Source organism: Herpailurus yagouaroundi, unplaced genomic scaffold (genome assembly GCF_014898765.1).
Source record: "Herpailurus yagouaroundi ecotype Mexico unplaced genomic scaffold, PumYag 203, whole genome shotgun sequence".
NCBI lineage: Eukaryota > Metazoa > Chordata > Mammalia > Carnivora > Felidae > Herpailurus > Herpailurus yagouaroundi.
In genome coordinates this window covers 28,649,858-28,677,232 of record NW_024412434.1, presented here as the reverse complement: position 1 = coordinate 28,677,232, position 27,375 = coordinate 28,649,858, and the positions used below count along the sequence as shown (strand labels likewise).

General features: G+C 37.5%; 1 long non-coding RNA gene and 1 pseudogene across 1 annotated transcript; one reads left to right on the top strand and one right to left on the bottom strand.

The window, feature by feature from the left end:
* Nucleotides 1-43: 43 nt before the first annotated feature.
* LOC121014854 (uncharacterized) lies at nucleotides 44-26,416 on the top strand. Its single transcript, XR_005783465.1, has 3 exons — nucleotides 44-54; nucleotides 7,557-7,564; nucleotides 26,114-26,416. It is a non-coding gene; the product is annotated as an uncharacterized LOC121014854 (long non-coding RNA).
* On the bottom strand, nucleotides 13,165-13,670 carry LOC121014853 (40S ribosomal protein S11-like; annotated as a pseudogene).
* Nucleotides 26,417-27,375: the final 959 nt, after the last annotated feature.

Here is a 27,375-nt window from a genome sequence, read left to right as displayed (position 1 = left end):
TTTTATTATCACCTCCGGTAACATGGATTCCGTAGCCCTTTGGCCTACACGATGGTTTATTTTCCTCAACAGGCTTTTTACATCTGGAACAATTCCGTTTCATGTGCATTTATAGATTTCTCTTTGCATAGGTCATCGTGGTACCAAAAATGGAAAAAAAGGCAAGCAAACAGAGCAGCTCCAAAATGGGTTTAGCTTTATTCTTGTGTTTAATTTGAAGCTTGAGATGCCAACTCCACCTGATTGTTCTTTCCCTGTAATCACCTTTAAAATTTTTTTAAATGTTTATTTATTTTTGAGAGAGAGAAAGAGAGACAGACAGACAGATGGAATTGGATGCAGGCCCCAGGCTCTGAGCTGTCAACACAGAGCCCAATGCAGGGATCAAACTCATAAGCAGTGAGATCGTGACCGGAGCTGAACTTGGACACTTTACTCACTGAGCCACCCGGCGCCCCACCTTGTAATCACCTTTTTAGGTGATTTATCCACCCCCACTCCGCCCCATCCACCCACCCCCACCAGCAAACATCTGGCAAGCACTGATATCTATATTGTTTCCATAGTTTTGCCTTTTCCAGAATGTCATATAGTTGGAGCTGTGTATCCTTTTCAGATTAGTGTCTTTCCCTTAGTAATATGCTTTTAAGGTTCCTCATGCCTTTCCATGGCTTGAGAGCTTCTTCATTTATAGTACTGGATAATTGTCTTTGTCTAGATGGACCATAGTTTATTTATCCATTCGCCTACTGAAGGACATCTTGGCCAAGTTTTGGCAATTGTGAACAGAACTACGATAAACATCTCTGTGTAGGTGTTTGTGTGGATAGGAGTTCTGTGCTCCTTTAGGTAAATATCAAGGAGTACAATTGCTGGATTGTATGGTAAGAGTATATTTAATTTTGTAAGGAAATACCTAACGTCTTCCACAGTGGCTGCACCATTTTGCATTCCCGCCAGCGACAAGTGAGAGTTCCTCTTGCTCTACATGCTCATCAGCATTTGGTGTTGTCTCTGTTATAGATTTTGGTTAGTCTAATAGGGATGTAGTGACATTGCATTATTGTTTTCATTCGAACTCTCCTGATGACATATGATGTGGAAAATCTTTTTGTATACTTATTTGCCATCCATAGATCTTCTTTGGTGAGGTCTCTATTAAGGTCTTTGGACAAGTTTTTAATTGGGTGTTTTTTTTTTTATTTTTAAATTTAATTTAAATCCAAGTTAGTTAACATATAGTGTAATCATGATTTCAGGAGTAGAATTTAGTGATTCATCACTGACACATAGCACCCAGTACTCATCCCAACAAGTGCCTTCCTTAATGTCCATTGTCCATTGAGCCCATCTCCCCACCCAACAACCCTCCAGTAACCCTCTGTTTGTTCTCTGTATTTAAGAGTCTCATATGGTTTGTCTCCCTCTCTGTTTTTATCTTATTTTTCCTTCCTTTCCCGTGTTCATCTGTTTTGTTTCTTAAATTCCACATATGAGTAATATCATATGATATTTTTCTCTGACTTACTTCAGTTAGTGTAATACACTCTAGTTCCATCCATGTTGTTCCAAATGGCAAGATTTCATTCTTTTTCGTTGCTGAGTAATATTCCATTGTCTGTATATACCACAGTTTCTTAATCCAGTCAGTGAACATCTGGGCTCTTTCCATACTTTGGCTATTGTTGATAGTGCTGCTATACACGTTGGGATGCATGTGCCCCTTCAAATCAGCATTTTTGTATCCTTTGGATAAATACCTAGTAGTACAATTTCTGGGTCATAGGGTAGTTCTATTTTTAATTTTTGAGGAACCTGCCTACAGTTTTCTGGAGTGGCTGTGCCACTTTGCACCAGGAGTGCAGGAGTTCCCCTTTCTCTGCATCCTCACCAATGTCTGTTGCTTCCTGAATTGTTAATTTTAGCCATTCTGACAGGTGTGAAGTTGTGGTTTTGATCTGTATTTCCCTGATGATGAGTTATGTTGAGTATCCTTTCATGTGTCTGTTAGCAATCTGGATGTCTTCTTTTGAAAAGTGTCTGTTCATGTCTTTTGCCCATTTCTTCACTGGATTATTTGTTGTTTGGGTGTTGAGTTTGATAAGTTATTTATAGATTGTGGATACTAACCCTTTATCTGATATGTCATTTGCAAATATCTTCTTCCATTCTGTCGGTTGCTTTTTAGTTTTGTTGATCATTTCTTTCACTGTGCAGAAGCTTTTTATCTTGATGAGGTCCCAATAGTCATTTTTGCTTTTGCCTCCTTTGCTTTGAGAGACATTTCTAGTAAAAAGTTGCTGTAGCCAAGATCAAAGAGGTTGTTGCCAGTTTTGTCCTCTAGGATTTTGATGGTTTCCTGTCTGACATTTAGGTCTTTCATCTATTTGAGTTTATTTTTGTGTATAAGAAAGTGGTCGAGGTTCATTCTTTTGCATGTCGCTGTCCAGTTTTTCCAACACCATTTCCTGAAGAGACTGTCCTTTTTTCCCATTGGCTATTCTTTCCTGCTTTGTCAAAGATTAGTTGGCCATACATTTGTGGGTCAATTTCTGGGTTGTCTATCCTATTCCATTGATCTGTGTGTCTGTTTTGTGCTCATACATACTGTCTTGATGATTATAGCTTTGTAATACAGCTTGAAGACTGGAACTGTAAGGCCCTGAGCTTTGGTTTTCTTTTTTAACATTACTTTGGCTATTTGGAATCATTTCTGTTCCATACAAATTTTAGAATTGTTTGTCCTAGCTCTGTGAAGAATGCTGGTATTATTTGATTGGGATTGCATTGACTATGTAGTTTGCTTTGGATAGTATCGACATTTTAACAATATTTGTTCTTCCAATCCATGAGCATGGAATGTTTTTCCATTTCTTTGTGTCTTCTTCAGTTCCTTTCATAAGTTTTCTATAGTTTTCAGCATATAGATTTTTTACCTCTTTGGTTAAGTTTATTCCTAGGTATTTTATGGGTTTTGGTGCAATTATAAATGAGATTGATTCCTTGATATCTTTTTCTGCTGCGTCATTATTGGTGTACAGAAATGCCACAGATTTCTCTACATTGATTTTATATCCTGCGGTTTTGCTGAATTCATGTATCAGTTCTAGCAGTTTTTTGGTGGAATCTTTTGGGTTTTCCATGTAGAATATCATATCATCTGTGAAGAGTGAAAGTTTGACTTCTCCCTTGCCAGTTTGAATGCCTTTTATTTCTTTTTGTTGTCTGATTGCTGAGGCTGGGACTCCCAACACTATGTTGAATAACAGTGGTGAGAATGGACATCCCTGTCATCTTCCTGACCTTAGAGGGAAAGCCCTAAGTTTTTCCCCATTGAGGGTGATATTAGTGGTGGGTCTTTTGAATATGGCCTTTATGATCTTGAGGTATGATCCTTCTATCCCCACTTTCTTGATGATTTTTATCAAAAAACGATGCTGTATTTTTTCAAATGCTGTTTCTGCATCTATTGAGAGGGTCATGTGGTTCTTATCTTTATTAATGTGCTGTATCACATTGATTGATTTGTGGATATTGAACCAGCCCTGCATCCCAGGAATAAGTCCCACTTGGTCATAGTGAATAATTCTTTTAATGTATTGTTGGATCTGGTTTGCTTAGTATCTTGTTGAGAATTTTTGCATCCATGTTCATCAGAGCTCTTTGGTTTTGAAATCAAGGTAATGCTGGTGTTGTAGAATGAGTTTGAAAGTTTTCCTTCCATTTCTATTTTTTTTTTTTTTGGAACAGCTTCAAAAGAATAGGTGTTACCTCTTCTTTAAATATTTGGCAAAATTCCCCTGGAAAGCCATCAAGCCTTAGACTCTAGTTTGTTGGGAAATTTTTGATTTCTGATTCAATTTCCATAATGGTTATGGGTCTGTTTAAATTTTCTATTTCTTTAAAAAAAATTTTTTTTAACGTTTATTTATTTTTGAGACAGAGAGAGACAGAGCATGAACGGGGAGGGGCAGAGAGAGAGGGAGACACAGAATCGGAAGCAGGCTCCAGGCTCTGGGCCATCAGCCCAGAGCTTGACGCGGGGCTCAAACTCACAGACCGCGAGATCGTGACCTGAGCTGAAGTCAGACGCTTAACCGACTGAGCCACCCAGGCGCCCCTCAAATTTTCTGTTTCTTTTGTTTCAGTTTTGGTAGTTTATGTGTTTCTAGAAATTTGTCCATTTATTCCAGCTTGCCCAATTTGTTAGCATATAATTGCTTGTAATATTCTCTTATTATTTGTATTTCTGTGGTGTTGGTTGTGATCTATCCTCTTTAATTTGTTATTTATTTATTTATTTGTCCTTTCCTTTTCCTTTTTGATAAATCTGGCTAAAGGTTTATCAATTGTGTTAATTTTTTCAAAGAACCAGCTCCTGGTTTCATTGATCTGTTGTGTTTTTTTATTTCAATATTATTGATCTCTTCATTTATAAGTCTTTATTATTTCCCTTCTTCTGCTGGTTTTGGGCTTTAGTTGCTGTCCCCTTTCCAGCGCCTTTAGGTGTAAGGTTAGGTTTTGTATTTGAAACACTTCTTCCTTCTTTAGGAAGCCAGGTTCACTATCTACTTCCCTCTTATGACCACTTTTGCTGCATCCCAGAGGTTGTGATTGTCATGTTTACACTTTCTTTGGCTTCCATGTACTTTTTAATTTCCTCTTTAATTTCTTGGTTAACCCGTTCATTCTTTAGTAGAATGTTCTTTAATCTCCAAGTGTTCCTGGTCTTTCCAAATTTTTTCTTGTGGTTGATTTCATGTTTCATAGTGTTGTGGTCTGAAAATATGCATGGTATGATCTCAGTCTTTTTGTACTTGTTGAGGGCAGATTTGTAACCCAGTATATAATCTATTCTGGAGAATGTTCCATGTGCACTCAAGAAGAATCTGTATTATGCTGCTTTAGGATGAAATGTTCTGAATATATCTGTTAAATCCATCTGGTCCAGTGTGTCATTCAAAGCTATTATTTCCTTGTTGATTTTCTGCTTATATGATCTGTCCATTGTTGTAAGTGAGGTATTGAAGTCCCCTACTGTTATGGTATTATTATCAATTATTTCTTTATGTTTGTGATTAATTGATTTATATATCTGTGTGCTTCAATTTGGGGGCATAAATTTTTACAGTTGTTAGATATTCTTCATGGATAGCTTCCTTAATTATAATATAATGCCCTTCTTCATCTCTTGTTATAGTCTTTGTTTTATTTATTTTTATTTATTAAAAAAAATTTTTAATGCTTATTTATTTTTGACAGAGAGAGAGAGAGAGAGAGAGAGAGCGCGAGCGCGTGTGAGCATGAGTGGGGGAGGGGCAGAGAGAGAGGGAGACCCAGAATTCAAAGCAGGTTCCAGGCTCTGAGCTGTCAGCACAGAGCCCGATGAGGGGCCCAAACTCACGGACTGCGAGATCATGACCTGAGCCGAAGTCAGACGTTCAACCAACTGAGCCACCCAGTGGCCTCTACAATCTTTGTTTTAAGATCTAGTTTGTCTGGGGCACTAGGGTGGCTCAGTCAGTTAAGCATCCAACTTCGGCTCAGGTCATGATCTCATGGCTTATGAGTTCAAGCCCTGTGTTGGGCTTTGTACTGACAGCTCAGAGTCTGGAGCTTGCTTCAGATTTCAGATTCTGGGTCTCCCTCTCTCTCTGCCCCTCTCCCGACTCATGCACATGTGCACATGCTCTCTCTCTCTGTCTCTGTCTCAAAAAGAAATAAACATTAAAAAAATAAAATCTAGTTTGATATAAGCATGGCTACTCAGGCTTTCTTTTGATTGCCATTAGCATGATAGATGGTTTCCATTCCTCTACTTTCAATCTGTCGGTGTCTCTAGGTCTAAAATGAGTCTCTTGTAAGCAGCATATAGATGGGTCTTGTTTTTTTTTTAAATCCATTCTGATACCCTATGTCTTTTGATTGGCGTATTTAGCCCATTTATATTCCGAGCGATTTTTGAAAGATATGAATTTAGTGCCATTGTGTTACCTGGAGAGTTGATGTTTCTGGTGATGCTCTCTGGTTCTTTCTAGTCTTTTGTTGCTTTTGGTCTTTTTTTTTTTTTCCTCCATTCAAAGAGCCTCCTTTAAAATTTCTTGTAGGGTTGGTTAAGTGGTCACAAATTCCTTTAATTTTTGTTTGTCTGGGAAACTCTTCATATTTACTTCTATTTTGAATGGTAGCCTTGCTGGATAAGAGTATTATTATCGGCATATTTTTCCCATTCAGCATGTTGAATATATCCTTCCACTCGTTTCTGGCCTGCCAAGTTTTTGTGGACAGATCTGCTGTGAACCTGGTCTGTCTTCCCTTGTAGGTTAAGGGCTTTTTTCTCCCTTGCTGCTTTCAAGATGCTTTCCTTGTCTGTGTATTTCGTGTATTTGACTATGATATGTCTTGGCGATGGACAGCTTTTGTTGAATTTAATGGGAGTTCTCTGTGCTTCTTGCATTTTGATGTCTGTGTCCTTCCCCAGATTGGGGGAATTTTAGCTGTAATTTGCTCACATATACCTTCTGCCCCCTTTTCTCACTCTTCATCTTCTGGGACTCCTGTGATATTATGAATGTTATTATGTTATAATAATTTGCTGAGTTCCCTAAGTATGCCTTCATGATCTCTAACCTTTATTTCCCTCTTATTTTCAGCCTACTCATTTTCCATAATTTTATCTTCTATATCGCTACTTTGCTCCTCTGCCTTGTCCATCCTCATTTTTATGGCCTCCATTTGGGTTTGCATCTCAGTTATAGCATTTTTACTTTCAGCCTGATTAGATTTTAGTTCTGTGTCTGCAGAATGGGATTCTCTGTTGTCTTCTATGCTTTTTTCAAGCCCAGCTAGTACCCTTATAATCATTGTTTTAAATACTAGTTCAGACATCTTACTTATATCTGCGTTGACTAAATACCTGGCCATCATTTCTACCTGTTCTTTCTTATGAGGTGAATACCTCTGCCTTGTCATTTTGGAGAAAGAAAAAACAATAATAGTAATAAAATGAAATAAAAATTTAAAAATTAAAAAAGTCAAGTAAAGGAAGCTCTATCCTATGTGTGTTTTGATTTGCTTGTTAAGAGAAGTTTGATAGAAAAAAGAGGAGAGAAAAAAATTTAAAAAAATATTAAAAATTTCTAAAAATTAAAAAATAAATAAATAAACTCTGCTCTTTCTGTATCCAAAAAACAAAAGATAAACAACAACAGCAAAAACCAAAACAGAAGCAACAACAACAGAAAAACGAACAAATGAACAAACAAAAACCCCCAAATGAAGCTAAATCCAGTTTCCCCTAGGCCTTAAAACTGCAGCAGTTTGGGTTCAGTAGGCTAAACCCATGGGAGGGATTTGTGCTGGTCTCGTAGGGGAAGAGCCTGCTGTTCTGATTCTCAGGCCTACTTCCCCTAGTGGAGATGTGCCAGAGGGCGCCAGGGTGTGGGGCTTGGTGTAACGGCTCTGTTCTCCACTTGATGGCACTGTTTACCTCACTGGGGTTAATCACTGTTGGTGGCCTAATGGTGAAAATGGGCCATCTTCAGGCCACTCTCTAGTCTTCCGAGTAGGAAGTTTTTGCCCTCTCAGACTCGGGATCAGTCATCCCTCCTATGTCCCCCACTTCCATTAGCTTCCTGCTTTTCCCCATCTGAGTCTGAGCTGTCTGTCTACCACGTGGCGCCTCTCTCCGGAGTTTTGTCCCAGGCCCCACTGTGTTTCAAAACCCCATACTCACGAGACACTGCCGTTGGGACCCACAGTGATCTTCTCGGGGAGGGTCTGGCAGTGCTGTGGCCAGGGCTGGCTTGTCTCAGGAAACAGTCATGGTACTCTGTGGTGCAGCAGCTCAGAGTTTATGGTAAACTGCAACACACAGCAAGCGTCTTTGTTCCTCTGTGGGTGAATGTGGCAACTTGATGACACCTGCTATCTTTTTCTTTTAGCATCTTGAGGGTATAATCCTACTGTCTTCTTGCTTTATTTCTGAGGAAATCAGCTATCTATCTAATTGTTGCTCTTTTGAATATGTGTGTGTGTATATATATGTATACACACACATACACACACACACATATACATATATACACACACACATCTTTTCTTTGATCAAGATTTCTTTGTCATCTTTATAAGATATGCCTGGATCTTTTCTTTCTAGTCTTTGAATTTCAAAGGTCAGGAATTTATAGCTTGAAGTCTTTCATTATTTATAAAATTTATCATCTGTTATCTTTTCAAATATTGCTTTTGCCCATTTTTTCTCTTTTTTTTACCAATAACATACTTTATTTTCTAGACCCTATATCTTTTACTGTCTCTTCTGTATTTTCTACACTCTTGTCTTTTCATACTTCAATATAGATGGTTCCTTCGGATTTATCGTCAAGTTCATCAATTTCTCTTCTTATTACCCACTGGGGTCTTATTTTGATTTTACAAAATTTTTATACCTTTATAGCCAACAGTTCTCTCCTGAAATCTTATTTGTGTCTTTGAAAATAATGGGGCGCCTGGGTGGCGCAGTCGGTTAAGCGTCCGACTTCAGCCAGGTCACGATCTCGCAGTCTGTGAGTTCGAGCCCCGCGTCGGGCTCTGGGCTGATGGCTCAGAGCCTGGAGCCTGTTTCCGATTCTGTGTCTCCCTCTCTCTCTGCCCCTCCCCCGTTCATGCTCTGTCTCTCTCTGTCCCAAAAATAAATAAACGTTGAAAAAAAAATTAAAAAAAAAAAAGAAAATATTTAGCATAATTATTGAAGGTGTATATGATGACACCTGTTGTCTGAGTGTCCTGTCAGTCTTTGATTTTCTTTTATTTTTATAGTGGTTTCTATTTTTGTTATTTTATATTCCCACATGCCTTTTTTTTTAATGGAGCACTGGACATTGTACCTGAAAAACTGCAGAAATAATTTCAACCCTACCCATGATACTGTCTTTCTCTAGAGAAGATTTAAGTTTGCTTCTGGCAGTCCTGTAGCAGTGGTAGTAATCTAGGATTATCTTCATTCAATTCCAGTGACTTAGATTATTGATAGCTGGGCTTTTTTCTTCTTCTTCTAAAACCAGTCTAAATTCACTCTCATTCTGAGGATGTGCTTTCATCTTGGGGTTGCAGCTACAAGTGTTTATGAATTTCCAGTCTTAGCAAATACCAAATTCCCATTTCTAGTCCCTAGCATGATGAGATTATAAAAAACATTGCTCAGGCTCTGAGCCACTTGTTACAGAATCAGCAGTTACCTCCAGGAAGAAAAAGTGGTACAGCACACCGGTTCCCTCGTCTTCCTACTTGTAGTCTTGTAATTAATTCCTCACTGGTCTTTTAGCCCATCAGTCTTCATGCAGTTTGCTTTTATAGGTAAAAACTATGGTAGGCATCCTCAGGAAGCTTGTCCTGAATTTTTAAGTCTTCATTTTACTTCTGAAATCTATCAATAGGGTGGTTTATTTTATTTTATTTTATTTTATTTTTATTTTGTTATTTATTTATTTATCTATTGAGAGAGAGAGAGAGAGAGAGAGAGAGAGAGAGAGAGAGAAAGGAGAGAACAGGAGAGGGGCAGAGAGAGAGAATCTTAAGTGGGCTCCATGCTGGGCACGGAGCATGACATGGGGCTCAATCTCACAACCATGACCTAAGCTGAAATTAAGATCTTGTCAGATGCTTAACCAGCTGAACCCCCAGGTGCCCAAGGATGGCTCATTTTAGATGGTTTAAGTGAATTAAATAAGTAAGGCTGGTATAATCTTTTCTTTTTTATGGGTGTGCTCTGCCTGTAGATTTAGGTATTAGGATTTTGTTCATTTCATGGAATTAAGTTTGGAAGCTTTCTATATTTCTTCACTCAAAGAATTTTTATAACGTATGTTATATGCTTTTTAAAGATTTCACAAAATTTATTTATAAAAACATTAGGGCTAGGTAATTTCTTGTAATTGGCTGGGAACTCTGTTTCCCTTCTCTATTTTTCTTTCAGTTTTTTTTTTTAATATTAGGATTTAAAAATTTTTTAATTGTGGTAAAAACACATAACAAAGTTTACCATCTTAACCATTTTTATTTTTTTGAAATTTATTTATTTATTTTGAGAGAAAGAGAGTATCTGTGTGTTATCATGAGCACGGGAGGGGCAGAGAGAGAGGGAGAGAGAGAATCCCAAGTGATTCCCCATGCACTGTCAGTACAGAACCCAACGTGCGGCTGGACCTCACAAACCATGAGATCATGACCTGAGCTGAAATTAAGAGTTGGACTCTTAACTGATTGAGCCACCCAGGCACCCCTACCACCTTAACCTTTTTAAAGTACACAGTTCAGTGATAGTCACATTCTTGTGAAACTGTCACCACCATCCATCTCTGGAACTCTTTTTCATCTTGCCGTTTTGAAACTCTATACTCATTGAATAAGAACTTCCTATTCTTCCCTATGCTTAGGCCATGGCAACCACTCTTCCACTTTCTGTCTGTATGAATTTGATTATTGTAAGTAGCTCATGTTTGTTAATCATACTGTATTTGTCTTTTTTGTAATCAGCTTGTTTCACTTAGAGCATAATCCTCTAGGTTCATCTATGTTGTAGCATGTATTAGATTGTCCTTCCTTTTTAAGGCTGAATAATATTCCATTGTATGTTTATAATATATTTTGTTTATTCATCTATCAGTGGAACTTGGCTATTGTGAAAAATGCTGCTACAAACATGGGTATACAAACATCTCTTAGAGACCTTGTTTTTTATTTTTTTGGATATATACCTAGAACTGGGATTTCTGGTTCATATGATTATTTCATTTTGAACGTTTTAAAATCATTCTACACTTAAGTTTACCAATGCTTACATTTTAATGACAATGTTACTTGAAAGGTTTATTTGTACGCAGTGTAGTTTCAGGAGGTAAGCTTAAGGCACTTTGTACATGCGTCTACAAAAAAAAGGTTACATACATATTTCTTTTAATGAAAGAAGATGTTACTTCAGGGAAGGTTTATACACAGTATTGTTTCCATGAGTTAAGCACACGGCTATTCTAATATGCTTCTACAAATACTTTCAAAAATACTTCTATGTTAATGATAGAAGATGCTACTTGTGAAAACGCTTAAATGCAGGGTAGTTTCAATTAGTTAAGCATATGGCTCTTCCCTTATATTTATTCCCTTATTTTTATAAGTTTGTAAACTTATGTTTACAAACACTTGTGTCTTAATGAAAGAAGATATTACTTGAAGGAAGCCTCATAAACAGTGTAGCTCCAATCAGTTAAGCATACGGCGATTCCCATAGACAGTAAACCTTGGATTGTGAGTAACTTGTTCTGCAAATGTTCTGCAAGATAAGCGAATGTTCCTAATAAATTTTAACTTGATAAATGAGTGACGTCTTGCAATATGAGTAGTTTGTGATGCTGAATGTCACATGATCACAACTGAGCCAATGGTTCTTCACTCTCTCTCTCTCTCTCATTGCAGGATTGTAGGTGATGATGGTCTCCCATGCTCAGATGCTCGATCTCAGGCCGCAGTGTTTGGCAGGAATCAGTGATATTTCAGAACGCTGGAAGGTGCGTACAACTGGCAATAGTGTATTTTTTGTCACTTCAAAGCACCTATGGATGGTCCTCTGCTTTTCCACCCAAGAATGAGTTTAGGAATGTTTGCCTCATCCTAGGTCAGGCTGCCTGCAGATATAGACCCTTTCCTCTGCTGCCTTATTACCAAGTTACATTAAATACAGTATATGACACAGTCACAGTATATGTACTGCAGTCAACATCCCTGCGAGCGTGTACGATGGCCCTCCTGTGGAAAGCGGTTGAAAGAACGGCGGTAAGAAGGAGATGATGACTGTGGAAGTTAAGAAGGAAATCAGTGAGGGGGCGCCTGGGTGGCGCAGTCGGTTAAGCGTCCGACTTCAGCCAGGTCACGATCTCGCGGTCCGTGAGTTCGAGCCCCGCGTCGGGCTCTGGGCTGATGGCTCAGAGCCTGGAGCCTGTTTCGGATTCTGTGTCTCCCTCTCTCTCTGCCCCTCCCCCGTTCATGCTCTGTCTCTCTCTGTCCCCCAAAAAATAAATAAATGTTGAAAAAAAATTTAAAAAAAAAAAGAAGGAAATCAGTGAGAAGTATAAACGAGGTATGCACCGAAATTGCAAAATTTTATAAGAAGTTTACACCTGCATCTCGTCTGCAGAGGAGGAGGAGGAGAAAAAAGTGGAGGAATCCTTCACTTCAAATGAGATTAGGGAGATGTGTAAAATGTGGGAAACAGTGCAAAGTTTTGTAGAAAAGCACCACCTGAATAAGGCTGTAACAGTGCAAGCAATGAATCTGTTTAATGACAACGCAATGTCCGTTTCTGTGAAATCGTCAAAAGAAGGTGAAAGCAAGTGCCACTGGATAGGTTCCTTGTTAAACTTGCAGGAAAAGAAAAAGAGTCCATTGAGCCAATAGATAGCAGTGATCCTGTTAGTGAAAGTCGTCCTACACAACGGCCCTCCTCTCTCTTGCCACCCTCACACCAGCCACAAAGGGTCTTAAAGGTAAGTGCAGGTCAATTTATTCATTTTTCTTTATATTTTGTATTTTCTTTATTGTTTTGTATTATATCACAGAATTTTAATCCTTTTTATATGGATATTTTTGGGTTGTGGAATGAATCTTTTAAAGTTCCCGTGATTTCTTATGGAGAAATTCGCTTTGATACACAAGTGCTTTGGATTACAAGCATGTCTCTGGAACAATTTATGCTCACAACCCGAGGCTTTACTATACTTCAACACATCAGTTTTTTTTTAAGTTTTTATTTTAATTCCAGCAGTTAGCATACAGCGTAATGTTGGTTGCAGGTGTACAATATAGAGATTCAACACTTGCGTACATCACCCAGTGCTCATCACAAGCGCCTCCTTCATCCCCCATCACCTAGTCCCCCCATCTCCCCACCCTCCCCTTGGGTAACCAGCAGCGTGTTCTCTGTAGTTATGAGCCTGTTTCTTGCCTTACCTCTCTCTCTCTCTCTCTTTCCCTCTTTGCTCTTTTGTTTCTTAAATTCCACATATGAGTGAACTATGGTGTTTGGTTTTCTCTGACTGACTTACTTTGCTTAGCATAATACTCTCTAGCTCTGTCCATGTCATTGCAAATAGCAAGGTTCCATTTTTTGTTTGACTGGGAAAATAACTTTGTTTTCTTCTGGGGTGTGGGCAGATGACTAGTCTCAGAACTTCTGGAATTGCCTCTTGGTGTCAGTGACCTTTGCGACTTTGAGCCTGTTGCAGTGCACAGCCTTTTTCAAGAGCCAACACCCACTGTGACAGTGTTGCCAGTCTGGACATCCCCAAAGCAGACAGGTGCACGGACATGTTCTTGTGGCATTTCTCAAAGCAGTTGTACTTTTGGATGCAGTGGAAGTAGTCTCAGCAGATGACAGTGGTTCTCTGTGTCTTCATCTTGGACACCACACCAGGCAGAATCTGCCCTTGGATGGACACATCACCAGTAAAGGGACATTTCTTGTCAGTGGGCTCCTTGGGCTTCTTGAAGCCTAGAGCAATGTTTCTGCAGTATCATAGCAGCTTCTTTTTGCCAGTTTCTCTAAGCAGGACCCTCTCTTGACTTTGAAAGTTGGTTGTCTGTTTTAGATGGGCATGGTGAGTCTAAAAGTCTGCCATCTTCCCAGCCACCTGAAGAAAGGACAAGATTTTATTCTTTCTTATAGCTGAGTAATATTTCATAGTTTATATATATATATATATATATATATATATATATATATATATGTATATATATACCACGTCTTCTTTATCCATTCATTGTCAATGGATACTTGGGCTATGTCTGTAATTGCGCTATGTAGATTGTAGATAATGCTGCTGTAAACATCAGGGTGCAGGTATACCTTTGAATTAGTATTTTTTGGATAAATACCTAGTAGTGTGATTGCTGGATTGTATGGTAGTTCAATTTTTAACTTTCGGAAGAATCTCCATATTGTTTTCCAGAGTGGCTGTACAATTTGCATTTCCACCAAGAGTGCAAGAGGGTTCCCCTTACTCCATATCCTTACCAACACCTGTTGTTTCCTGTGTTGTTGAGTTTTGCAATTCTGATAGGTGTGAGGTGATATCTCTTTGTACTTTTGATTTGTATTTCCCTGATGATGATGAGTCATCTTGTCATGTGTCTGTTGGCCATCTGTAGGTCTTCTTTGGAAAAATGTCTGTTCATATCTTCTGCCATTTTCAATTGGATTATCCATTTTGGGGGTGTTGAGTTTTATAAACTCTTTATCTTTTTTGGATACTAATCCTTTATCTGATGTGTCATTTGCAAATATCTTCTCTCATTCTGTAGGTTGTGTTGTGTTTTGCTGATGTTTCCTTTGATGTGCAGAAGCTTTTTATTTTGATTAAGTCCCAATAGTTTATTTTGCTTTTGTTTCCCTTGCTCTGGAGACATATCTAGAAAGAAGTTGCACTGCCCAATGTCCACAGGAAAGCAATGCCTGTGTTCTCCTGTAGGATTTTTTATTTTTATTTTTACTTTTTTTTTTAAAGTAAGCTTTGCTCGCAGCACCAAGCCCAATGTGGGGCTTGAACTCATGGCCCTTAGATCAAGATCTGAGGTGAGATCAAGAGTCAGATACTTAACTGACTGAGCCACCCAGGCACCCCTCCTCTGAGATTTTTTTTGTTTTCAGGTCTCACATTTAGGTCTTTCAACCATTTTGAATTTATTTTTGTGTATGGTGTAAGAAAATGGTCCAGTTTCATTCTTTTGCATATTGCTTTCCAGTTTTGCCAACATCATTTGTTGAAGAGACTGTCTTTTTCCTACTGGATATTATTTCCTGCTGTGTCAAAGATTAATTGACCATATAGTTGTGGGTTTATTTCTGGGTACTCTATTCTGTTGCATTGACCTGTGTGTCTGTTTTTATGCCAGTACCATACTATTTTGATCACTACAGCTTTGTAACATAACTTGAAGCCCAGAATTGTGATGCCTCCAGCTTTGCTTTTCTTTTTCAAGATTGCTTTGTCGATTTGGGGTCTTTTGTGGTTCCATGCAAATTTTAGGATTGTTTGTTCTAGCTCTGTGAAAAATGCCTTTGGTATTTTGATAGGGATTGCATTAAATGTGCATTGCTTTGGGTAGTATAGACATTTTAACAGTATTTGCTGTTCCAATCCATGGACATGGGATGTCTTTCCATTTCTTTGGGTCATCTTCACTTTCTTACATTAGTGTTTTATGGTTTTCAGAACACAGGTCTTTCACCTCTTTGATTAGGTTTATCCCTAGGTATCTTATTGTTTTTGCTGCAAATGTAAATGAGATTGATTCCTTAATTTCTCTTTCTGCTGCTTCATGTTGGTAAATAGAAATGCAACAGATTTCTGTACGTTGGTTTTGTGCCCTGTGACTTTACCAAATTCGTGTATCAGTTCTAGCAGTTTTTTGGTGGAATCTTTCAGATTTTTTACACATAGTATCATGTCACCTGCAAATAGTGAATGTTTTACTTCTTCCTTACGAATTTGGATGCCTTTGCTTTCTTTTTGCTGTCTGATTACTATGGCTAGGACTTCTAGTACTATGTTAAGTAAGAGTGGTGAGAGTGGACATCCCTATCTGTTCCTGACCATAGAGGAAAAGCTCTCAATGTTTCCCCACTTAGGATGATGTTAGCTGTGAGTTTTTCAAATATGGCCTTTATTATGTGGAGGTATGTTCCCTCTAAACCTACTTTGTTGTCAGTTTTTATCATGAATGGATATTGTACTTTGTCAAATGCTTTTTCTGCATCTATTGAAAGGATCGTATGGTTCCTCTCCTTTCTTTTATTAATGTGGTGTATCATGTTGATTAATTTGCAAATATTGAACCATCCTTGCAGCCCAGGAATAAATCCCACTTGATTGTGGTGAATGATTCTTTTAGCATATTACTGGATTTTGTTTGCTAGTATTTTACTGAGCATTTTTTGCATCAGTGTTTGTCACAGATATTGGCCTGTAGTTCTCTTTTTGAATGGTGTCTTTGTCTGATTTTGGTTTCAGGGTAATTCTGGCCACACACATTGAATTCAGATAGTTTCCTTGCTTTTCTAATTTTTGGAATTGTTTGAGAAGCATAGGTATTAACTCTTCTTCAAATGTTTTGTAGAATTCACCTGTGAAGCCATCTGGCCCTGGACTTTTTTTTGTTGGGAGCTTCCGATTATTGATTCAGTTTATTTGCTGGTTATTGGTCTGTTCAAGTTTTCTATTTCTTCCTGTTTCTGTTTTGGTATTTTATATGTTGTTAAGAATTCATCCATTTCTTCCAGGTTGTCCAGCTGGTTGGCATATGTTTTTTCATAATATTCTCTTAAAACTGTGTTTCTGTGGTGTTGGTGGTTATTTCTCCTCTCTCATTTGTTATCTTAGTCATTTGGGTCGTTTCTTTTTTCTTTTTGATAAGTCTGGCTATAGGTTTATCAATTTTATTAATTTTTTCAAAGAACCAGCTCCTGGTTTCATTGGTCTTTTCTATGGGTTTTTAGTTTCTATATCATATATTTTTGTTCTAATCTTTATTATTTACTTCATTTGGCTGCCCTGAGGCATTGTCTGTTACTCTTTTTCTGTCTCCTTTAGGTGTGATGTTAGTTGTTTGAGATTTTTCTTACTTCTTGACTTAGGCCTATATTGCTATGTACTTCCCTCTTATTTATTTATTTATTTTGAGAGAGAGAGAGAGAGCACAAGCTCAGGAGGAACAGAGAGGGAGAGGGAGAGAGAGAAAATTGCAAGCAGGCTCCACGCTGTCAGTGCAGAGTTCGACGTGGGGCCTAAAGCCATGAACTGTGAGATCATGACCTGAGTCGAAATCAAGAGTCAGACGTTTAACTGACTGAGGCACCCAAGCACCCCTGATCCTCTGTTGATTTTTTTGTAATGTTTTATTTTATTTTTGAGACAGAGAAAGACAGAGCATGAGCAGGGGAGGGGCAGAGAGAGAGGGAGACACAGAATCCGAAGCAGGCTCCAGGCTCTGAGCTGTCAGCACAGAGCCCGACACGGGGATCGAACTCAGAAACCGCGAGATCATGACCTAAGCCAAAGTCAGATGCTTAACCAACTGAGCCACCCAGGCACCCCTCCTCTCTTGATTTTTTTAAAAAAATTTTTAACTTTTATTTATTTTTGAGACAGAGACAGAGCATGAATGGGGGAGGGTCAGAGAGAGAGGGAGACACAGAATCCGAAACAGGCTCCAGGCTCTGAGCTGTCAGCACAGAGCCCAATGCGGAGCTTGAACTCACGGACTGTGAGATCATGACCTGAGCCGAAGTCGGATGCTTAACCAACTGAGCCACCCAGGTGCCCCTCCTCTGTTGATTTTTTAATCAGATTATTTTTTATGTTGAGTGTTAGGGTTTTTTACATATATTTTATGTTATTTCCTTATCAGGTGTATCATTTGTGAATATCTTCTCCCATTGAATAGGTTGCCTTTTCATTTTGTTGATGGTTTCATTTTCTGGTCAGAAGCTTTTTTAGTTTGATGTAATATCATTTGTTTATTTTTGCTTTTGTTGTCCTTGTCTCTACCAAATAGGAAAAAACAATATCACTATGAGTGATGTCCAAGAGTTTACTGGCTATGTTTTCTCTTAGGAGTTTTATGGTTTCGGGTCATATTTTAAATTTTAATCCATTTTGAGTTTATATTTGTATATAGTGTAAGATAGTCGTCTGATTTCATTCTTTTACATGTAGCTGTCCAGTTTCCCCAATATCATTTATTGAAAATATCGTCTTTCCCTCATTCTATATTTTTGCCAGTTCTTCATAGATTAATTTGCCATATAAATATGGGTTTATGTCTGGGCTCTCTGTTCTATTACATTAATCTGTGTGGTTTTTTTTTTTTAATTTTTTTTTTCAACATTTATTTATTTTTGGGACAGAGAGAGACAGAGCATGAACGGGGGAGGGGCAGAGAGAGGGAGACACAGAATCGGAAACAGGCTCCAGGCTCCGAGCCATCAGCCCAGAGCCTGACGCGGGGCTCGAACTCACGGACCGTGAGATCGTGACCTGGCTGAAGTTGGACGCTTAACCGACTGCGCCACCCACGCGCCCCAATCTGTGTGTTTTTGTGCCAGTACCATACTCTTTGGTTACTGTCACTTTGTAGTGTAGTCAGAAATCCTGGAGCATGATAATTCCAGCTCTGTCCTCTCTCAAGATTGCTTTGGAAATTTAGGGAATTTTATGGTTTCATACAAATTTTGTGATTTTTGTCTTAGTTTGGTAAAAAATGCTGTTAGGTGTTTTCATAGGGATCTCATTGACTCTACAGATTTCTTTCAGTATGGAGATTTTAACAGTATTAATTCTTGCAATCCATAAGCCTGGTGTATTTTGCCATTTACTTGTGTTATCTTCAGTTCCTTTCATCAGTGTCTTGTAGTTTTCTGAGTACAGTTCTTTCATGTCTTTGGTTCAATTTTTCCTAGACATTTTATTCTTTTTGATGACATTGTAAATGAAATTGTTTTTAAATTTATTTTTCTCAAGTTTATTATTAGTGTAAAGGATTTTTGTGTATTGATTTTGTGTCCTGAAACTTTATTTACTTGTTCTAATAGTTTTTGGATGGAGTCTTTAGGGTTTTCTTTATAGAGTATTATGTCTTCTGCAACAGGTGGCAGTTTTACCTCTTCCTTTCCAAGTTTGATGCATTTTATTTCTCTTTCTTGTGTAATTGCCATGGCTAGGTATTCCAATTCTAGTCTGAGTAAAAGTGGGGATAGTGGACACCCTTGTCTCATTCCTTATCTTAGAGGGAAAGCTTTCAATTTTTCACCACTGAGTATGATATTATCTGTGGGCTTGTTCTACATTGCCTTCATCATGTTGAGGTATGTTCCCTCTACACCAACTTTGTTGAGAATTTTTATCATGAATGGATATTGAATTTTGTTAAATGCCATTTCTTCATCTAATGATATGATATGATTTTTATCTTACTATATTTTAATGTGGTATATTACATTGATCAATTTATGAGTGTTGAACAAACTTTGTATCCTACAACAAATCCCACTTGATCATGGAATATGAATTTTTCCTTTGTGTTCAGGAACAAGACAGGGATGTTGACTTTCACCATTGCTATTTAAGATAGTAGTGGAAGTCTTAGGCCCAGCAATCAGACAACAAAAAGAAATAAAAAGCATCCGGATTGGCCAGGAAGAAGTCAAACTGCCACTATTTGCAGATGACACAATACTCTATGTAGAAAACCTGAAAGACTCCATCAAAAAATTGCTAGAACTAATATATGAATTTAGCAAAGTCACAGGATGTAAAATCAACATACAGAAATCTGTTGCATTTCTATACACCAATAATGAAAAAGCAGAAAAAGAAATCAAGGAATCAGTCCCATTTGCAATTGCACCCAAACAATAAGCTAGCTAGGAATAAACATAACTAAACAGGTTTAAAAGATCTGTACTCTGAAAACTATAGAACACTCATGAAAGAAATATGAGAGGACACACAGATATTAAAAAACATTCCATGCTCATGGATTGGAAGAACATTGTTAAAATGTCTATACTACCCAAAGCAACATACAAATTTAATGTAATCTCTACCAAAGTACCACCAGAATTTTTCACAGAGCTAGAACAAATAATCCTAAAATTTGCATGGAACCATAAAAGACCCTGAATAGCTAAAGCAATCCTGAAAAAGCAAAGCAAAGCTGGAGGCATCATGATTCTGGACTGCAAGCTATATTACGAAGCTGTAGGCATCAAGACAGTATGGTACTGGCACAAAAACAGACACATAGATCAATGGAACAGAATAGAAAACCCACAAATGGACCCACAGATATATGGTCAACTCATCTTTGACAAAGCAAGGAAGAATATGCAATGGAAAAAGACAATCTCTTCAACAAATGGTGCTGGGAAAACTGGAGAGTTACATGCAAAAGAATGAAACTGGACCACTTTCTTACACCATACACAATGATGTAAGTATTGTTATTTTTTAAAAAATTTTTAATGTTTATTTATTTTTGAGAGAGAGAGAGAGGTGAGAGAGAGCGAGGGAGGGGCAAAGAGAGAGAGAGAGGGAGACACAGAATCCGAAGCAGGCTCCAGGCTCCGAGCCGTCAGGACAGACCCACGAACCATGAGATCATGACCTGAGCCGAAGTCGGACGCTTAAAAGACTGAGCCACTCAGGTGTGCCCTGATGTGAGTATTGTCCCTCTTGCTTTCTTTTTATTTCCGCCTAAATGGGTTATCTTGTTCTGTCCCTTCACTTTTAGGCTGTGTGTGTCTTTAGATCTAGTCTCTTACAGGCAGCATACCGATGAGTTTTTTAAATTCATTTGGCCACCTTATGTCTTTTGGTTGGAGCTTTATTCCGTTTACATTTTAAATAATTACTGATAGGTTGGTATTTATTGCCACTTTGCTGATTGTTTTCTGGGTGCATTTGTAGGTCTTCTTTGTTCTTTTGCTTTCTTGTGATTGATGATTTTCTTTCGTATCATGTTTCTCTCTCTCTCTCTTTTTTTAAATGTATCTATCAAAGGTTTTTGGTTTGTGGTTACCGTGAGGTTCATATATCACAACTGATATATATGGCAGTCTGTTTTAGGTTGGTGGTCATTTCACTGTGGGTGGGAATGCAAACGGGGTGCAGCCACTCTGGAAAAGAGTATGGAGGTTCCCCACAAGTTAAAAAGAGAATAAAAGTTAAAAAATACCCTAAGATTCAGCAGTTGCACTACTAGGTATTTACTTGGAGGATACAAAAATATCAATTCTATGGGATACATGCACCCTGATGACTATAGCAGCATTATAAACAATAGCCAAACTATGGAAAGAGCCCAAATGTCCATTGACTGATGAACAGATGCAAAAGATGTGGTGTATATATACAATGAAATATTAGTCAGCCATCAAAAAGAATGAAATCTTGCCATTTGCAATGATGTGGAGGGAGCTAGAGTGTATTATGCTAAGTGGAATAAGTTGATCAGAGAAGGAAAAATACCATAGGATTTTACTCATATTTAAAATGGATGCACACAGATGGGGGGAAAGAGAGGCAAACCATAAAACAGACTCTGAACTGTAGAGAACAAACCCAGGGGAGGTGGGCAGGGGGATGTGTTAAATGGGTGATGGGAAATATGAAGGGCACTTGTTGCGATGAGCAGTGGGTGTTGTATGTAAGTGATGAATCACTGGGTTTTACTCTTGAAACTAATGTTACACTATGTTAACTAACTGGAATTTAAATAAAACATGGAAGGGGTGCCTGGGTGGCGCAGTCAGTTAAGCATCCGACTTCAGCCAGGTCACGATCTCGCGGTCTGGGAGTTCGAGCCCCGCGTCAGGCTCTGGGCTGATGGCTCAGGGCCTGGAGCTTGTTTCCGATTCTGTGTCTCCCTCTCTCTCTGCCCCTCCCCCGTTCATGCTGTGTCTCTCTCTGTCCCAAAAATAAATAAACATTGAAAAAAAATTAAAAAATAAATAAATAAATAAATAAAACATGGAAAAAATTATTTGGTGGTCATTTAAGTTCAAATGCATTCTGAAAGCACTACATTTTACCCCCCTGCTTATGTTCATATTTTTGATGCCATATTTTATATCTTTTTCCTTAGTTTACTCATTAAGTCACTATTGTAGATTTAGTTGATTTTTACCACTCTTGTCTTTTAATTCTCTTACTCACTTTCTAAGTGGTTGATTGATCCACTGCCCTATTTTTATGTTTGCCTTTATTTATGAAATTTTTTTCTTTCCTATGTTTTTTTTTTTTTTTTTTTTTACTTCTAGTTATGACCTTTTCTGCTTGAGGAAGTCCCTTATTATTTCTTGTAAAGCCTGTTTGCCTGTTTAGTGATAATAAACTCCTTTAGCTTTTGCTTGTTTGGGATATATTTACCTACCCTTCAATTCTGAATGATAACCTTGCTGGATAGAGTGTTTCTGGTTATAGGTTTTTTCCCTGCCAGTACTATGAATATATTTTACCACTCCATTCTGGTCTGTTAATTTTTTATTGAAAAATTAGATGAGAGTCTCATGGGGGGTTTCACTATGCATAATTAATTGCTTTTCCCTTGCTGTTTTTATAATTTTCTCTTTCTCTTTAATTTTTGACATTTTATTTCTGATGGATCTTGGTGTGTATCTCTTTGGATTCATCTTGTTGTGAACTGTTGCTTCCTGGACCCGGATTTCTGTTTCCTTCTCCAGGTTAGGAAAGTTTTCACTATTAGTCTTAAAGAACTTTCCTGCCTCTTTCTCTTTTTTCCTCTGGGGTGCTATAATAAGGATATGAGGATGCTTGATGTCTCAGAGGCCCATTAAACCACCCTCCTTTCTTTTAATCTGCTTTTCTTTCTTCCATCTTGAGCCTTCCTCTTCATTATAGTTTTGATTTGCATTTCACTAATGATTAATTATGCTGATCATCTTTTCATATACTTGCCAGCCATTTCTGTATATTATTTGGTGAAATGTCTATTCAAGTCCTTTGCCCATTTTAAGTCAAGTTACTTGGTTTTTGTTTTTGCTATTGAGTTAGGAGTTCTTTATTATTCTGGATATTAATTCCTTATGGGATGTATGATTTACAGATATTTTCTCCTATTATGTAGGTTGCCTTTTCACTCTGTTGATTGTGTCCTTTGATGCACAGAAGTTTTTCATCTCATTTTAATCCAATATCTGTTTTTACTTCTGTTACCTGTTCCTTTGGTTTCATATCCAAGGTATCACTGTCAGACTTAATGTGATGCAGATTTCTCCCTGTGTTTTCTTCTAAGAATTTTATTGTTTTAGGTCTTATATTTAAGTCTTTGATCCATTGAAATTTTTGTATGTAGTGTAACATAAGGGTCTAATTTTATTCTTTTGCATGTGGATATCCAGGTTTCCAAGACCATTTGTTGAATTGACTGTCCTCTCTCCATTAAAGATTGTTAGCCCCTTTTCTGAACAAAACAAAACAAAACAAAACAAAACAAAACAAAACAAAACAAAACATTAAACCATAGATGTGAGGGCTTATTTCAGGGCTCTTTATTCGATTCCATTGGCTTATATGTCTGTTTAGGCTAGTACCACACTCTTCTGATTACTGTAGCATTTTGTCTTATCTTGTTTCGTTTTGTTTTTTGTTTTGTTTTGTTTTGTTTTTCGAGAGAGAGAGCAGGGGAGGGGCAGAGGGACAGGGAGAGAGAGAATTTAAAGCAGGCTCCAAGTGTGGAGCCTGATGTGGGGCTTGATCTCACAACCATGAGACCATAACCTGAGCCAAAATCAAGAGTTGGATGCTTAACCAACTGAGCCATCCAGGCGCCCCTGGTTACTGTAGCTTTTAAATAAGTTTTGCAACCATGATATATCTAAGTTCTTTAACTTTGTTTTTATTTAAGATTTTTTTTTTAACTATTCAGGGTCCCTTGATATTCCATATTAATGTTGTTGGATAATTTTTTTTTCTACTTCTGCAAAAATTGTTCTTGGGATTCTAATAGGGGTTGCAGTAAATCTGTAGGTAATTTTGGGAATGTTAACATCTGAACAATATTAAGCCTTCCAACTTATAAACATGAGATTTTTAAAAAGTAGGGCCTGTACCCATTGTGGAGCTTGAACTCACAACCCTGGGATCAAGAGTCAGATGCCCAGGTGCCCCTAAACATGAGATGTTTAATTCATTTATGTATTTAATTTCTTTCAGCAGTATCTTGTAGTTTTCAGTGCACATACCTTTCATCTCATTAGTTAAATTTATGCCTAAGTATTTTATTCTCCTTGATACTACTGTAAGTAGAATTGTTTTTTAAATTTCCTTTTTGAATTGTTCATTGTTAGTATATAGAAATGCAGTGGATTTTGTGTGTATTGGCTTTGTATACTGTAATTTTGCTGTATTTGTATTTAGTAGTTATAATAGTTTGTGTGTGTGTTCGGTGGGGGAGTTCTACATATAAGATGACGTTATCTGCAAACAGAGATAATTTTACTTCTTTTCCAATTTTGATGCCTTTTATTTCTTTTCTTGCCTGATTGCTCTGGCTAGTATTTCTAGTTCTATGTTGAATAGAAGTGGTGAAAGCAGGCATCCTTGTCTTGTTCCTGATCTTAGAGGAAAAGCTTTCAGTCTTTTCCTATTGAATATGATATTAGCTTTGGGCTTTTCATATATGGCTTTTATATCTTGAGATAGTTTTCTTCTATATGTAGTTTGTTGAGTATTTTTTATGATAAAAGGGTATTGAATTTTGTCAGATGATTGTCCTATATTATTGGGATGATCATGTGTTTTTCCCCCTTCATTCTGTTAATATGGTATAATAAATTAATTGAGTTTTATGTATTGAACCATTCTTACATAAATAAATACAACCTGGTCAGGATTATTAGATTTTTTAAGAAACCCATTTCTTGAAGTCAGTTTTAATGACTTATGCTTTTTTTCTAGGAAATGATCTATTTCATCCAGATTTCCAAATTTATTGAGATATAATTACACATGATAGATTTTTATAATTTTTAACATCTATAATTGCCTTTTGTTTTTGTAATTATAACAAATGACATCTCAATTATTAACAAGTAGTCAAATAGTTGTTTACTTAAAAAATCAAATTTTGGATTTACTGATGAAGTATACTACATAATTTTTCTTAATTTTTGTTTTTTATCATTACAATTTTCTTTTTTCCAATTTTTAAGGTTTCTTTGCTATTATTTTTGTGACTTGTTTTTGGTTAGTTCATTTTTAAATACTTTTTTTTACACATGAAACTAAAATACTTTTAATACGGAAAGTTTCACATACATGGAAGCAGAGAAGATTGCTACAAAAACAATCCCTGGGCATCAATCACCTAGTTTCAACAGACATCAAGTTTCTTCTGAATGTGTTTCATCTTCTTTCCTCTACATTTAAACTTGTCTTTCTGGAGTATTTTAAAGCAAGTCCCAGATGTCATATTTTTCAATTGAATACTTGAGTTTGTATTTCTAGCAGATAAGGACTTTTTTTTTTTTTTGCTGGTTTGTTTAATAAAACCACGGGTTTCCCTTATTTATCTTCTTTGTTTTATAACATATAAACTTAAGTTACACATTTTTCTTTGAGTACTTTTATGGCCTATCCCAGAGGTATTAACCTCTATATTCTTATTGTCATTCATTTCTAAATAATTTATAAATTTCATTTTGATTTTCTGTTTAATCTAGAGGTCTTTGTAAGTCTGTTCTAAATTCCCCATGTAGATAGAATATTATTGCTATCTTCCTACTGCTACTTTCTAATTGTGGTCAGTGGCTACAGCCTTTTCACTTTTTTCCTTGTAGAATTTGTTGACACTTTCAGTGGCGGGTTTTTAGAACAACAATGGCATATGCCTATTGAGTATTTACTATGTGCCACACACTAAGTATTTTCCATATGTTAACTCATTTCATTCTCATACCAACTCTGTGAGGCAGGGTACATTTTTCCTTGGAAAGAGTGTATTATCAGTGTTTATGGACTTTAAAGTTCTCTTTTTATTTATTAGGTCAAACTTCTTAATTCTGTTAGTGAAATATTCTTTGTCTTTACTTATTCTTGTTTACTAATGATGAAGGAGCATGAGGCAGGCTGAGGGGCAAAGCATAAGCTAGCACCCCTGCCCCACCCCAGGTGGGATCTGTGTGATGCTCCTTGGACACTCCCAGCTCCCCAAGAACAAAGGCAAGGGGTTTAAGTGCTTGCCATGGTAATGTGGGAAACTAAGGCAAATGAAAAATTAGGGGTGCCTGGGTGGCTTAGTTGGTTAAGCCTCCGACTTCAGCTCAGGTCGTGATCTCGTGGTCTGTGAGTTTGAGCCCCGCATCGGGCTCTGTGCTGATGGCTCAGAGCCTGGAGCCTGTTTCAGATTCTGTGTCTCCCTCTCTCTGCCCCTCCCCCGTTCATGCTCTGTCTCTCTCTGTCTCAAAAATAAATAAAGGTTAAAAAAAAAAGAAAAATTCCCCTACTGCCTACAGCCCATTGAGAAGTCCTTGAAACCTGCAGAGTGACCTCTCTCTAGGAGCTCAGCGGCCTCAAGGATGGCACTTTGCTGGGGGCAAAAGAGAACCTTAGCTTAACGTTACCCCAACCTCGAGGATCCTGTAAGTCAACTTCCTCTATCTCAGCTGCCCCAAGATATGTGCTGGCAATCATCTTCCAAGCTTATGCCCCCCCCCCCGCCCTGATATACTTCTAAAGGGTCTCAGAACTGAGGTTTTATTAAATGGTAGTAAATGGTGTTTATTTAGCAACCGCTAGCGCCTCAAGGTCCTGGAAACCTTGCTTCTAAAATTCCTTAGAGACTTACTCTATCCCTGACCCCCTCCCAACCCGAGGGTATATAATGAGTTACCTGGCAGGACCCCAGTGCAGCTCTTCCTGCCCCTGGGTCCTGTCCCCATGCTTTGATAAAGTCACCTTTTTGCACCAAAGACGTCTTCAAGAATTCTTTCTTGGCCGTCAGCTCCGGACCCCACAAACCCCCATTACCCCAAAACTTCATCACTAACACATGGGTATTTTAATGCTTTCCATTTGACAATGAATGTATCTTTCTTCTTTTTCTATCAGTTTTGTTTTTTATAGTCTTAAAATCTTTATTTTTACATGTATTTTCATGTTTTTCTTCAATCTGGAATGTATTTGTTTCAATTCTGTTTTATCTGGCATCAGTATTACTATACCTGATGTTTCTTTCCTTCTCCCTTACATTTGTTTCCACCTTTTTTTTTCTTCCTTCCTTTACCTTTCTTTCCTTTTACATTTGACTAGTATGTCTTTTCTTATTTTTTTCTCCAAACTTTCTTGTCATTTGTTATGGGTCTACCCCTCTTAAAAAGCATTTGACAGGCTTTTTTTTGCCTTACGAATCTGGGACTCTATCTTTTATTATAAAGATTTAACTCATTGGCATATATTATGATTACTGTCATGCTTGAATTTATTTCTCCCTTTTACTATTCCTTTTTGTAATTGTTTCCTTAAACTTTATTTGTTCTATTTTTCCCTTCTAATTGTTTGTAAGTAAAACAGCCTATTTCTAATCCTCTAGTGTCTACCCTTATATTAAAAGAAAACATTTAAACCTTGTGTGCTTTTTGCCTCTAATTTTTTTATAGATTTAGGCAAATGATTATCTCTTTTTTTCAAGTTTACTTATTGTTTCCTACTCTTTGGCCATTTTACTATTTCCATCAAGATCATCTTTATGAGGGATGAACAGGCTGCTGATTTCCTTCACAAAAGCTAATTGTTCCCATGAGTAAAC